This window comes from Cyprinus carpio, chromosome A6, assembly GCF_018340385.1.
Source record: "Cyprinus carpio isolate SPL01 chromosome A6, ASM1834038v1, whole genome shotgun sequence".
Taxonomy (NCBI): domain Eukaryota; kingdom Metazoa; phylum Chordata; class Actinopteri; order Cypriniformes; family Cyprinidae; genus Cyprinus; species Cyprinus carpio.
The window spans coordinates 17,887,176-17,899,581 of NC_056577.1; the positions used below are offsets into that span (position 1 = coordinate 17,887,176).

The window sequence follows — 12,406 nt, forward strand, 5'->3', positions numbered from 1 at the left end:
AAAATGCTACATTCTCCTGTGTTGAATAGGTGGTATCATGTAGGACATAATAACGTTACTCTAAAAACTTTTTACATCCGCATTCCTCAGATAATGCAATTGCACGAGCCCTGGTAGGAATTCGGATAGGTCAGCGAAAGACCACCACAAATGCAGTTGAAGCGATCTGATTACCCTATCTCTGTAATCGCTGAGGCAAAATGCGGACGCTTGACCTGTACCAATAATACGCGAAAAAGTGATGAAATTCCGATTGGTCAGTGCAGCGTAAGGAACACTCAACAAACAGATAGGCTTGAATCACTGTTCGGGATGGATGTCAGGTAAGAAAAACCGCAGGAAAACAAAATTTCTTTACATTTTTTTTTCTCTGTCCAGCAATCATGAAACCCCTGTTAAAAAGCAAATTCTTCCATCGTCAACCAAGCACGCGCCTGTTATTGGAGAGGCGGTCTCTACAGTTTGGGAATTTGTCCTTAAATATGGTACATAGAACGTCCCAACTGCTGCCAGCTGGGCAGTACAACAGAGCAGTCTGCTGTCAGATGACGGATGGACACAGTTTTGGTCTTCTAGATGTTCACTGCACCAAAATGCTACGGCTGTGCTTTTAAGACTCATAGTCAGTTTTCCTACCTTGAGCATTCGTGGCCAGCAGCGGCCATAAAAAGAGCGAGAGAGGCAGTCTTAAAAAAAAAGGGAGCGCGGTCCAGCGAATGATCGCGCCCGTTTCAACTGGAATCATGCTTTAGGGATGTTGTCGATGTCGTTTGTTTACTCGTATGTGTACTCTGTTTGGCAATAGCATAGGTTAGGACTTTTACACACTGTGTCATGGCTTTAGCTCTTTGGTGCATGACATCTATTAGAAATAACAATTTTGTGGCCGTTTTAAAAAGAGTGTAACTTTTGGGACAAGGTGAAGTTACACATACACCGCGATATAAAGGCAGTACAATTGGTGAAAAATCAGGTACCAAAAAGCTTTTAAGATAACGTTCAGTTTGTTTAATATTAGTTAAATGGATTAGGTATCAACAATAAATTATAAATTACTATTAATCTAGGTTAGATTTCAATTTATGTATAAGTATTAGTCATTATTAACCCATATTTGTTCATAAATAAAGAAATAGCTTATAAATCTTGACTTTTTTTTTTTGAATGCATATGTAAAAACAGAGATTTGATAAATAAATGCTTTTATTTGTTTTTATGTTTGTTCATGAAACTAGAACTTTAATTAAAATATCAAATACTGGAATGAATATAAGTAAAATGTTTTAGATAATGATAATGGCTGAGCATACAAAAAAATTTAACAAAAAAAAAAAAACTGAAAATATGTCCAAACCGTCTTTGTTTTTCCTTGATCAAAAGCTCTTTTTAATGTTTCTGTTGGTCTACAAGTTATTTTAACTTCCAGTTGGTCATCGTTGGCTTTTCTTTCAACAGCTACTCTCACGTACGACTCATTGCGCTTTGGAGAGATCGAAGATTTCCCAGAGACCTCCGAGCCTGTCTGGATTTTGGGAAAGCAGTTCAGCGCTCTAACAGGTAATGAAGTGGGAGACATTGAAGGTTACGTGCTGTTATGTTTTAGCTCTTGTTTCATGATGTTCTTTGTTGTCGCAGAGAAGGATGAGATTCTGGCAGACGCTCACCTCACGTTTTGTGGTTCACGTACAGAAAGAACTTCCAGCCCATTGGTGAGAGCCAGAGTCCTCAATCCTGATCTTCTGTCCAAGGAATGCATATCCGAATAGCCTGTTTAGTTTTACAGATGGTTTGTTAAGGATGTGATGTTGCAGGTGGCACTGGTCCCACTTCAGACACTGGCTGGGGCTGCATGCTTCGATGTGGACAGATGATTCTTGGGCAGGCCTTGATCTGCAGGCACTTAGGTAGAGGTAAGACTACCTGTTGTTAACATGGTTGGTGATTATAGAAGCGTCTGCTGTTCTCTGAGATGGTTCTATTTATTTTAATAGACTGGAGATGGAGTCCAGGTCAGCGGCAGAGAGCAGAATATATCAGCATTCTCAATGCCTTTCATTGACAAGAAGGACAGCTATTATTTCCATCCATCAAATAGGTACTACTCCTCATCTACCTGCTGCCTGAATATTATAGGAATAGTGTTAAAAAAACTATTTTTGATGGGTAAACTAAAACAACAACAAGATGGTGCTGCGAATGGCTGCCATGGTGTGGAGCTCTCCCATTCTTTTTGCTTTTTTTGTTTTGTTTTTGTTCTGTGTTTAGTCATTCTTTTACTATCAGTTTTACCAGAGACAAATTACTAGATATATAGGCAAACACACACTAGACAATTTTTTTTCGCGGTTTTGTTGATTGTTTGTTCAGTCGAGGGGCAGCGTGGTCCCTGCTCAAATGGAAAATGAGGGAAGCGTGCTGGTGCGCTGGTTAAGCTCTGCAAAACACGGCTTTCCAAACAGCGCTTCCTAGTATCAATCTAGGAAAATCTCCAATCCCTTCCTAAAAAAAATGGATGAACTAGCTTCTCCTCACCCGCACAAACAGGGACCTGTTTTTAAAATCTGCTGCATTGTGCTTCACTGAAACCTGGCTGAGTAAAGTCATTCCAGATTAAAGCGCTACATCTGCCGGGCTTCCAGCTGTTCAGAGCGGATCGCATCGCAGAATTAACAGGGGAAAAACAAAAAGCAGGGGACTATGTTTCTACTTAGCTTAGTTTCTAGCTCCTGACACCAAGAAGAATTCCTTGTGTGTGTGTAAACACACTTGGCAAATAAAGCTCTTTCTGATTCATGATTCTGATTCTGATTCTAAGTAACTGTATTGACATTACTTGTTGTTTTCTTCAGCCTCAAAGGGGTGTTGGTGAGGGCAAGTCTATAGGCCAGTGGTATGGGCTCCAAATACAGTGGCTCAGGGTACTCACTAGTACGTTGGCCAAGTCCAAATGAAATAGTTTTATCTCTTAAATTTAAATCATACTTTGATCCTTTGTTTATGTGAGTTTTAGTAGCCATATTATACCGGAAAATGTTTATTAAGCTCATTAAATCGGTAAAATCATCTAAACTTGTTGCCCATCTAGGAAAACTGGCAGTTTTTTGACTCCTGGAGCAGGAGTGGCAAGTTCATGTAGCTTTTATGTTGACAATACTGTGGTCATCGAGGAAATCAGTGAGTTCTTCTTTTCATAGTGTCCTCCCTTAAGTAGGCCTAGATGGAATCTGCAGACATTTGTGTTTGCTTTTTCTGCATGATTAGAGGGGGATTGTGGAATTTTGGGAATAAGGATTTGAGACGTGACCATACTTACTTCTTATAGTAGGCAAAAGCACTGATGAACATTAGCCGGTTTTATAGTTACAGGTTTATATGTTCATTTCAGTATTGTTTTACCCGTTTAACAAATAAGAATTAAAATAAATCTGTCCTTATTTTACTCACTCTTCATGGCATTTCCAAACCTGTTTATGATTTTCGTTCTTTGTTTTATGGAACATACAAAGAACGATTATGCTGAGTAATGGTCTCCCATTTTTTGTCCATTAAAATGGCAGTTAAATATTCCACATTCCTCAAAACATCTTCTTTTGTATATCTGTCAGAGAACAATCGCAAAACGGCAGGTTTTAAAACCTGTTACATGTATACATGAATCACTGCAACGTCTTTATCCCCTTTTCTTTAGTACTTGACTCTGAACCCACAGCCAGCGATATTACAGCTCTCAGCCTTAGGTCTATTTTTTTTAATTTGGCAGAAGTGTGATGGCAACTTATTGTATTAGTCGCAGCGTCCTCATCTTGCAAAAAACAGTTAAAAGTGACAGGCAGTGTTCATTCGTTCAGAGATGTACGATGCGAGTCGAGCGTCAAGACGCTGACTCTAAGCTCTTCAAGGTATCATTTCACCATCTTTCTTGTCATTTCAAGCCACTTCACAGGTTAGTCTGTGCACAGTGCTGCTTTGGGTTGGTGTCTTATCTTAAAAGTATCCTCAGTTTATAGTGTTATGGCAATAGGGCCACGCGTAAGCTTTTTATCCATGATAAATCTACCCGGTGTTATGTGTAAGTCATTTTTCCATTTCAAACCTTAAGGACCGTTGCAAGTGTCCTGCCGCCGAAAACACACGAAACTCAACTTACCCAGCTTTTGAGTTTTAGGTAATCACATGGTACCATGTTAGTTTAATGATTATGCACAAGCGTCTTTTAATGCGCTTTTAGCTTCATCAATGGACTTATCTTCTCGGATGAAGAGCTTCGCTCAATATACCACGTCTAGTACAAGCTTGGATTTGTAACCCGTCCACACCCAAAAACATAAACTTGTCACTTTTGAAACAGCCCAAAGCTCGTTGTCACATGGTATTCCATCATTATCATTGGCGTCTACTAAAAGAAGGTTATTTTCACTAGGACCTAAACCAATAATTAGTTACTAATTTTTAATCACTGTGAATCTCATAATGAAATCATGCAAAGTCAGATTTGTGCAGATAACGCTAATCGTTTAACATCATCTTGAATGTGCTTTGTTTTCAACAACGACAAACAGTGACGGTATTTAACGCCCTTCTGCATAATATTTTCGATTATTACCTATTGGTGTCAGCTTGTTTTGGCCCTCCCGTGTCGGACTTGCACAGTCATTGATGAGCAGACACTGTTTTAGCTTAACTATGCAAAAACCTGGTTGTAGCTCAATGATGTAGAACGCACACCTTGTAAAACATGCCATCACTGCTAAGCTGGGGAAAAAGTGGTCGCTTAACGCATCTAGGTATTATGAAATGTCTGCGACATACCCTAATGTGTGCTCGAAAAAACACACTATTGCCCATGGCTGCGCAATAGTTTTCTCTTCTCTTTCAAAGTCCTGTAAGACTCGTAAGCGTATATGATCTCATACCTGCTTTTTTTTTTGTCTTCAGTTCTTGGTTCCTTGTCTGTATGATCGAGTTCGTGTATGCTATTGTGGTCCCTGGGACCATTTTCGACTCAGGTTGATGTTGATTTATCGCTTCTGGTTGCTGCACAGAGGACCGTTTCGGCGAAATGCACTCCCTCTTGGTCGTAATTCTCGGCAGGAGTGGCTTTGTCGCCTCTTGCACCCCGTTGACTGATGGAGCCGTGCTTCTGTTCGGTACCGCAACTCCCTCCTTGTTCCACGCTGATCGCCCTACTTTTACCGTGGACCCCGGGGCTCTTCACGGGACCCTATCTTACTTGTAATGCATTATATTGACCACCTTACTAAAGTTATAATCACATTACACATTAATCTGATCACCTTTTTTTCCCCCCTCTTCTTCTCCAGGTTCTCTGAAGAGGATTTACAAACTCTTATATGCTGCTTTATGATTATATCCGTAAGTCTCTGACGTACATTTGATTCCTGATTCCGCGACAGGCGTTTTATTGCCTTTATAACCCTCTATACAGAGTTGTTTGCGCGAGGTTGGTTTATACCTTTATCCTCAGGTCTTTCATCACACAGCTATTCCCCACCTTTGACTCATTGTTGCCGTCTTTTTTAGGAGTAAATAGGAGGGAAGCCGAACAAGTGCTCACGTCTTCATTGGCTTTGTAGGTAGCAGAGTGTCTTCAGCGAACCTAAAAAGTCAGTTTTCCAATTGGCGAATCACAACCCAAAATGGTTTACCTGTCTCTTCTTAGATGACATACATATTTCAGATGGCAAAGTAAAACTAAATATCGTGTGCCCAATCAACATCTATGGTATTTTGTCACAAATTTGTTGGTTTATTTGGTAGAAGCTAGTTGAATTAGGTAGATGCCAACATGAACTAGTAGTGTGACATCATTTGAACCACTGCTGTTATACTGTAGTAGTTTGATGGCTTGTCTGTGGTTTAGTACAGATTATATAAATGCTATATGGCAGTATATTGGGGTTTTAAAGCGGCTTCATTATCTTTTCTTATTGATGCACCCTGCAGGTGATGAGCTCATTTATCTAGACCCCCCCATACCCACTCCAGCCAGCTGTGGACCCAGCTGAAGATGGACAGTTCCCAGACGACTCCCTACCACTGCCAGCACCCTCCTGCCGAATGCATCTGTGAGCTTTTGTCGACCCTCCATATGCTTGCTGTAAGTAGAGCTTAACCTGTTTAAACTATGGGGTTTTTGTGGATTTCTACCTGAAATTCCAACCTATATCTAAATCTGATGGCTGTTCCTGACCTACATACAGTGAGAGTAAATGCTAATTTTTTTATTAGCATTTTTAAAGGAAACCCGTTTAGAAAATGAAAACCAAATGGAAAAATGTAATATTATACGCTTCTTGCTTGTGTTACACAATAATATCAAAGGCAACACACAAAAAAATAGAGCTTTTGTGTTCTTTTTTTTTTTCTTTGGGTTTGATCCTGTATTTGAAGTGTTTAACTCCAGGCCTTGGATGAAGAAATTTTTTTCCCCGCCATACACATTATATTATCCAGTATTACTCAACTGAAGTAGAAACACCTTTGAATCCTCCACTGATAATAATTTATACATTTGTGACCAAAATGTATTTGTTCAGGTTGAATGGTCTGTAAAAGATACGTATTTTAACACATAATTGTCAGTGAATAATATGAATCTTCCAGATTTCTGATTTTGTTTCTTTAAGTGAATAAATTTCTTAACATGGTCACACACTTGACCCGAGTGCTGTAAGTACCCTAAAGAGAATGTCTGTATCATAAAAAATTACAGTACCATTACATAATTATATAAAAAAAAAAACAATATAGCAAGACTTGCATTTACAGTTGATCAAAGTGTGAGTTTATTTATAATGTAACAAACATAACAAAAAATCTAGATAAGTGCAGAATTGTATTCGTTTGTCTTTCTAATTATCACAGAACCATCCGAGGAAAATGTATCATAATACAAAATAGTTAGCAAACCAACTCGTAGTGATACAAGATGTGTTTTGTGAGTACACCAAATCAAGTTGCGAGTTCAGATGAAGAATTCACTTGGGACTGGAAAAAAAAATATACTTTAGAATACATTAGTTACAATTTTTGTTTTTTTAGTAATATGGCTAACCTCTCATATTAAATTTTATTACTTCCTAAATACATATATACTAATTTTTGTTACGTTTTAAATTGTAATACATTAGTTAACACTTATTACTGGTTTTCCCAGTATCATATCACTCTTCCCCCCCCCCCCATTTCTCTATTTTTTTTTTTTTTCAATTCGCATTTTTGTGTTCTTATTGATTTTTTTTTTTGTTTTTGAATCCTGTTTGGAAAGTGTATACTCAGGCCTTGGTTCAAAATACATATTAGTAATTCAAAATCACTCACCTGATAACCACTTGAATCTCATATAATATTTAACATTGTGACCAAATGTATTTTTTCAGTTTGAAAGGGGTTTAAAAGATATGTATTTTACACATATTTGTCAGTAATAAATGAAATTCCAGATTTCTGCATTTTTAAGTGAACAAATTGGAAACATTGTCCAATGACCAGAGCTGCTTTAATTACCCTTAACAGATGATGTCTGTATCATAAAAAATTACAGTACCATTATAATTATAAAAAAAAACAAAAAACAGCAAGACTGCATTCAGTTGATCAAATGTGAGTTTATTTATAATGTAACAAACAAACAAAAAATCTAATTCACATAAATTGTGTTCTTTTGTACTTTCTAATTATCAAAACAATCCAGAAAATGTATCATAATACAAATATTTAGCAACACAACTGTGATGATAATAAGATGTGTTTCTTGAGTACCAAATCAAGGCGTTGAGGACTGAAAGGATTCATCTTTTTGCTTCTACTGGAAAAAAATATACTGTTTAAATACATTAAATACAATTTTGTTACGTTAAATTGTAATAATATTTAACACTTATACTGTTTTAGATCAAATAAATGCATCCTTGGTGAGCAGAAGAGACTACTTCTTTCAAAAATATTTTAAAAATCATACTAACCCCAAACCTTTGATTGCATTTTTAAGATCGCTCTGGATCATCTAGTAAATCATGATCACAATACATGCAAAAATGTGCATGTCACATCTGTTGGAAAACACAGAGCCCCCTTTACAGTAACTAACTAATTCATGGTATATAGCTATACATATTAGAGTCTTGCTATTACATAAAGAAAAATATGTATTTATTGTTGGATTATCATTCCATTTTCCCCACAGTTGTCTGATCAAAAGTGTCAAACGTGTGCTCACTTGTTTTGGGAAAAAAATGGGATTGAATTGTTTAATACAATTGTTAAAAACAGTAAAAACTAATTTCCTTTGAGTAACAGTATCAATTATGCCAAATTTTGTCCATCAGGGCTTCTTTTGTCAAACCGAGGATGATTTTGATGACTGGTGTGCACAAATTCGTAAGGTACTTAAACCACAAATTTCTTTTAAATTTTTAAAGCCTCAGTTCGTATTTATACCTCTGGTTCACTCTAATTTTCTTTTTCCTTGTACAGGTTTCAAACTGTAGAGGTCTTCCTATGTTTGAATTGGTAGACAGTCAGCCATCTCATCTAATTACCGCAGATGTACTAAACCTTACTCCAGGTAATCTCTTATACTGCTTTTTTATAGATTCTGAATTCTAAAAGAGCTTACAAAGAGTTCTATAATATAAATACACACCATTATTCATTACATTTTTCCTCAACAGACTTCTTGGATTCAGACAGGCTCGCACGCTTCTTTGATTCTGAGGATGAAGAATTTGAAATCCTGTCTTTGTGAAGAACAGTTGCATTTGCCAGACTTTCAAAATTCTGTGGTAGAGCCTCCTCAGAGGGAAGAGAAGTATACCATTGACGTCCAAAGCCACAGCGGCATGGTCACCTGCGTCAAACACACAGCTTTCTTCTTAAACAGTTATGCTGACTGCTCTGTGTCACCCTGAGCGAGCCGAGGTCAGTGTCATGGTCACAGGCACTCAGGATCATCAGTATGTACGTACTTAGTTGCATTTATGTGCATCCATATTGAGTCTTAACACTACAGATTAATTTTTAAGTGATATGGTGCCTTTTTACCCCCTTAACTTTAAACACTGGTTTGCCATAACACATTTTATGGTTTTGGTCAGGAGACATGCTAATCAGATGTGATTTAGCATTTACTCTTAACCAATGAAAGTCGGTGAAATGTTGGACCTGTATGAAATTGTAAATGACAATGAGGTCACCATTAGCAAGGGTTACACATTTGCAGATTAGGTAGGATGGCTCGTGTAATTATACAAGAATGATTTTGTCTTGATGTTTCAAATGTTTATTTTATGAATATTTATTTATCAAATCATTAAAAAGTTAAAATACAATAATTATGCATTTTCTGTACTACTTCATATAGTGACAGAAAAACTTAGGAAAAAGTGTAAAAGCTCTCAGAGCCGGTGATCCGTTCACCTCCACAGCTCTCCAACTGGCTGATTCTGGGCCAAACTGATGATGTCTTCACTCAGAAGCTTAATATCTTTGTGCACCTCTTCTATGGTCCTTGCAGCATCAATTACCTAGAGAAAGAAAGCCAAAAGATAGAGATTAAACTAATTTGAAGATAGTTACATACTGTAAATTAAAAAAAAAAAAAAATAAATCACCTTCCAGTTGACTGAGGAATCTTGCATGAGCTCTTCAAATCTTTGCTGAACTGTGCGTTGGAAAGCGCTCGTCTCATACCGTTCAATCCCATATTCTCCACGGTTTTCTGCCATACTGGGATTGAGCTGCAAAAACATCACCAGGTCTGGTTTTGGAAGTCCCATATCTGGATTCATGCACCACTCCAGAGTGAAGCCCTGAACATTTACACAGAAAACAACTAAATTAATTCTCTAAAAAAACAACTTTTTTCCGGATTCCTGATGAATATTCAGTTCAAAATAACAGTATTTAGTACAAATAATATTTATATTGTTCATTTATAATATTAACAAAAGTCTTTTACGATCCTTTATAAATGAATACCATATTTCTTCCCTGTATCGGAGTAACCGTAACACTCACGGGTTTGGCACTAGTGAAGGCCACTCCTGAAAACGCGTAACGGTCCACCACTAGATTGATCCCTTCTTCCAACTTCTGTTTGATCAGAGGACTGAAGAAAGAAAACAGGTTGATTGATTGATCCACTTCATGAATTATAAATGAATGAGCCATTCGTATTCATGCACTTTACTGGACTAATGTGAAATAAACTCCTGAGTGATAACTTACACCATTTCCCATCGGTTTGCAGAAAACAGCAGGTGAACAGTGTGATCCTCCAGATTACTTTTCTTCTCCAGGTACGAACTGATCAGCTGACCAATTTTAGTGGCTCTGTCTGTAAAACAAAAAAAGGCCTCAGTACGAAAAAAACACAAACACTGTCATGGATTAATGCTGTGTCTCAAAACCCAGTGAGCTGCCAAATCATAGCCTTCTTTATATCATTAAGATCCAGGCAAAATTATGTTTCTTGTTGTTTTCTATCAAGCATTTTAGTTTTGGATTTTGAGATTCTTCACTATTATTTTAATACTTCAGAGAAAGAGAGAGACACACGTACATATATCAGATAATATATCTGAGTCTGTCTAGGTAAGGCTTCCCAAAATGGTTTATATGGGATAGTTAGAGGAGGGAAGTCATTTTACCTGGAAATCGCATCATTTCTGCCGCTTGTCCGCTCTGCTGTAGCGCCTGCACGAGTTTTTTTTGACATTGCGTTGTTTTCCCAGCTCTGTCTACTCCCTCAAGAACAATTAAAAGCTCCTCTTCTGTAAGACATTGCTCTTTAAAAATACTCTTTTAAAAAGGCAGAACAACAGGGAGCAAATACTGACACGCCGTGATTTCTTTACGCGGTACTTTTCTTTAAAAAGGAAAACATCCGGAAATTCGTATCGTCCTCTACTGTTGCCAAATCCGCGATTTTCCCGCCGGATTCAAATGGGTAGAGCTAGACTAGGGCTGGGAGTAGATTCCAAAAAGAATCGATTCGTCGATTTCGAGGCGTTGGGAATCGAGAGTCGATTCCAAAACTTGGAATCGATCCCATCAAGGGGAATTGTCTCCTCAGATCTTTGAGCCTTTTTCAGTTCAACAAAGCGTATCTATGGGAGTCTCTCAAACGGAAGGCACATTTAAATTCACGAAAATAAACTGAAAGAAAACGAGTCGGTAGCTTACTGATCATCTGAATTTTAGGATGCAGCCTACCGTTTGAGAAGCACCATTCACCTCCCTCACGCTCAAGAGAGTTGTGAGATATTATTTTAATTTGTATATTTTTATTACCATTCGCCTCCCTCGTGCTCGCTAAAAGTTATTAAAGTCTGATTAGTTTCCTGATTCGGATAGATAGTTTCGTATCGATACGAAAAAAAAAACGATTCAGGTCACGGTGGAACTTGCTTGAGCACTGAACGACAGAATAGATCATGACGTCATCGAGGATCTTGATCTTATTTCCATCTAAAATAATATTTTTTAAAACATTTCTATCAGCCAATAAAAAATATAAAAGAACACGTCACGAGCATAGATCATGGCCGAGAGCGCATCTGATTGACAGGTAAACCACGAGCTCTATCAGTTATTAATGTTCTGATTATTTTGTTTCAGTGTGCAGTTTGTTAATAGTGTGCAAAGCATACAGTCAAAGTAAACTTCATCATTCAGCTGAGCTGTGCACAATTATTTTAGACACTTCATGTCTTGTTTAATTCATGATGCGATAAAGCATGTCCCTGAGCTGTGGGCTATGATAATTTCAAAGCAGACAAAATTAAGGCTAATCGTCATTTTTTTTTTTTTTTTTTTTTTTTTTAATCTTCAAATTATGAAAAGGATACATTCCACGACCTATCCTGCAGTCATCATAGTAAGATTAAGTTCCTTCAATCTAAAAAAAAATAAAATAATCGAAAACAACAGTGAGGAATCGATTCAAGAACCAGGAATCGGAATAGGACTCGATTCCAAAAATTTCGGAATCGAACAGCCCTAGGTATGGCTGCCATAGATATACATAATAAAAGCCTTTATTATGTATATCTATGATGGCTGCAGCCTGCAGATCGGGGCGGGGCTGCACATGTCGCCTCGCCCACAAGTCTTTTCATTGGTTGGTGGCAACGTAATTGCGTAATGGCATCGACACCGTGCAGGCCCGCCCCACATCTTTTCATTGGTCCGCAGACAGACGCTATTGACGTAATGGCATCAACACCACGGTAAACAGGAAATGGAGCTGCAAACGATATTTATGAATTATACATTTGATGTAAACAGCGAATCGAATCTTTGAATATTATTTGTTTTCATTGTAAATAAAATACATTGTGGAATATTCAAAGCAACAATGTCCACTCTTTAAATGTTATTTAAA

The 12,406-nt window shown here is 37.5% G+C and overlaps 2 pseudogenes; one reads left to right on the top strand and one right to left on the bottom strand.

The window, feature by feature from the left end:
* The first annotated feature begins 312 nt into the window (after positions 1-312).
* LOC109065220 lies at positions 313-9,224 on the top strand (annotated as a pseudogene).
* A 76-nt stretch (positions 9,225-9,300) lies between these two features.
* LOC109091221 lies at positions 9,301-11,278 on the bottom strand (annotated as a pseudogene).
* Positions 11,279-12,406: the final 1,128 nt, after the last annotated feature.